This window comes from Echinops telfairi, unplaced genomic scaffold, assembly GCF_000313985.2.
Source record: "Echinops telfairi isolate 266 unplaced genomic scaffold, ASM31398v2 ScPeMD7_5592;HRSCAF=6446, whole genome shotgun sequence".
Taxonomy (NCBI): Eukaryota; Metazoa; Chordata; class Mammalia; order Afrosoricida; family Tenrecidae; genus Echinops; species Echinops telfairi.
The window spans coordinates 51539636-51542893 of NW_022109491.1; positions in this window are offsets into that span (position 1 = coordinate 51539636).

The following is a 3258-nucleotide window of genomic DNA, read 5'->3' on the forward strand; positions in this document are numbered from 1 at the left end:
GTTGACGTTGACTCCTAAGTGTCCCACGTGTGTCCGAGAAGAACTGCACTCCACAGCGTTTTCAAAGGCCGACTTTTTAGAACTAGACTTTCCTTTGAGGTGCCCCTGGGTAGACTCACACTTCCAAGTAGCAACCAAGCACATTAACCATTTGCAACACCCATGGAATCCACTAGTAGCACCTGGAAGCCCCTGACAGTGTTTAAGAATTGTTTAGCGCAAAATAATAATAATAATAGAAAATTATATGAAAAATACAAATCAATTAACTTTAAGAGTACAGGAAAATAAATAAACAGATAAAATGTTAAACTGTCTTAACGTTGCTCTAAAGTAGGATTATGAATAATTCTTATTTTTCAAACTTAACAAAATTTATATTGCCCATAAATTCTTTTTAGATTAAAAAAAAAAAAGCCATGTCTAAAACAAAATACCAGAATGGTTCCCTTCTTCCCTTACCTTATATAAGCTTTCCATTACTATATATATTTATTTACTTGATACATCCTTGATCCCAGACTAAGTCTGCTATATATTGAATGGAACAACCCTTCTTTACCCTCCGTTCTCTGGCCTTCCAAAGCTGAGACTCAGAAGACCAGTGCTAAAAGCCGTGCCCTCTTAGGCTCATCCATAACAGGTACAGTTGTCAGTTCATCACATGTCTCGTGAAAAGTGCCAGTAAGGCTATTGATGTTTGATGAAAACAAAGAAACCTCTAAGAATCTATAGTCCAGTGCTTTAGCTTTTGATAAGTTTATACTGTGCTTAATAAGAGGAGGAATGGAAAATCAGCAAGTAATGATAACCATGGCAGACAATCACACTGACCATCTAATGTCTCTTATTCTGAAAACTCTCGAGTTTGGGAGCTCAATCTCCTTCACACTGTGAATTTGTACATGTTCAGAATCAAAATTATGTAACAACCCAATTATTTCTGTGCTCAAAGACGGCAAGGGATATAAAAGTACCTTCAAAGTAAAGTATTTGAGAATTTCGGCGCTGCAGCTTGGAGTTTTCAAAAGATACATAGCTTTGTTACACAACTGGCAGAGAAAAGATTCTATTCACCAAAGCATTTTTGAAAGCCAGCAATGTCCTCAGCAAAGAGTTTGAAAGTACTCCAGATCCAGATATTCAGAGACTTATTACCTAGACTTTAAAGTAAAGCGTTTACTTAACGGTTCTAAGCTTTCCTGCCCAACATTGATTTTCTCTTCTGACAACTATTTTTACCCAGTTTGTTCTATCTTATCTAGTTTTCTATAAAAAATATCTTCTCCCTCATTGTCCCAAGCCAAACCTGAATCTCTATATGAAAACTCAGGATATAATAAAGCATCAGATATGGAATTAAACAACCAAACTGAATTTACTAAATGCCACTATGTGTTTCTAAGTTCCCCAATGATACAAATAGTTAAGCATCTAACCACTGCCCAAAGAGTTCGTGAATCAAATCTACCTGGAGGCAGCAATTAATAACAACGTGTTTATATTTTACCTCTACTACAAATTAAACTGGGAAGTTTAAACCTAAGGAGACATTGGTTTTATTTGCTAAAAGGGGGCATTAAGTCCCAGAGACAGAGAGCCTCTTATATTCGTCATGAGCACTGAGTTCAATAGTTTCTTATGACCTACCTATCACATCTAACTCAATTCCAACTTACTTATATTATACTGGCAAATTCAGACCTTCCCAACTATGCATCTCAGCTGCTCTTGTGGCTCTGGCTACATTCTGTGTGTGTGTCTCAGGGCCCAGGAAAATGGGTGCTCTCGGGCATACAGCAGGAGCTTTGTGGGTAGTAAAGGGGAAGTAAGTAGGTAATTAATCACTGGAAAATGTGGAGCAGCGGTTCTGAACCTGTGGGTCGCAACCCCTTTGGGCGTCAAATGACCCTTTCACAGGGGTCGCCTGTTTCTAACAGCAGCAAAATTACAGTTATGAAGTAGCAATGAAATAATTTTATAGTTGGGGGGGTCACACAAGATGAAGAACTGTATTAAAGGGTCACGGCATTAGGAAGGTTGAGGACCACAGAGGATCTATCCATTTCTGTTTCTAGTTTATGCCACTCACTGCTTTTTAGGTTGAGTGAAGCACTTCACTAGTTTAAGGAGGGAAACAGGGGCACTTGCATGCAAGTGCACAATAAAGCTGGAGTTAATAGATGGGTTGAGAACTGCTGCTCTAAAAACTCCAACTAATATTTGAAATGAATATGAATACATATGAGAGCACTCTGGCAGATCAAAACATAATGCTGATTAGGTTAAACACCTAAATCATGGCTGAAACCTAAATATATGGTTTGTTTCACTAGCCTTTGAAAATATGCTTTTGGGGTCTTAAAAACAAAGTTCCTATATACTCGAGTATAAGCCGACTCAAATTATCAGTCGAGTCACCTAATTTTACCACAAGAACTGCATAAAAATATGCTGAAAAACTCAGCTTATACACAAGTATATATGGTATTTTGTGAGTTACTGAGTATTTTTCCTATACTTTCATCCCTCTTTTTTTTTTTTAAGAGGCAAAGAGGGGAAAAATCCTCATGTGAAGGGTTCCTACTATTATATGGCTTAATAACCTGAGGCCATAAAATCCCTGTTCCTTTATTTCACTAGGCATTGTTTGGGGAAAGTAATACTAAAAGTCTCAGGTGGAAACAGCAGAGGAACATGAAGACCTATCGATTCACGTGGTATTTTCTTATCCTTAACTCATACATTTTTTAAAAATTAAATACTTCTATTGCGGGCTCTTACATCTCTTATCACAATCCATACATTCATCCATTTTGCCAAGCACATTTGTACATATATTGCCATCATTTTCAAAGCATTTTCTTTCTACTTGACCCTTGATATCAGCTCATTTTTCCTCCTCCCTCTCTCTCCTGCCCTCTCCTCATGAACCCTTGATAAGTTATAGATTAATATTATTTTCATATCTTATATCATCCTCTGTCACCCTTCACCCACTTTTCTGTTGTTTGTCCCCCTGGGAAGGGATTATGTGTTGATCCTTGTGATCGATCCCACTCCCCACCCCCCTTCCCCTTATCCTTCTGGTATCTCTAGCCTCATTGTTGGTCCTGAGGGGTTTATCTATCCTGGATTCCCTGTGTTATGGGTGCTTACCTGTAGCGGTGTACATGTTCTTGTCTAGTCCAATTTGTAAGGTAGAATTGAGGTCATGATAGTGGGGAGAGGAAACATTAAAGAATTAGAGGAAAGTTG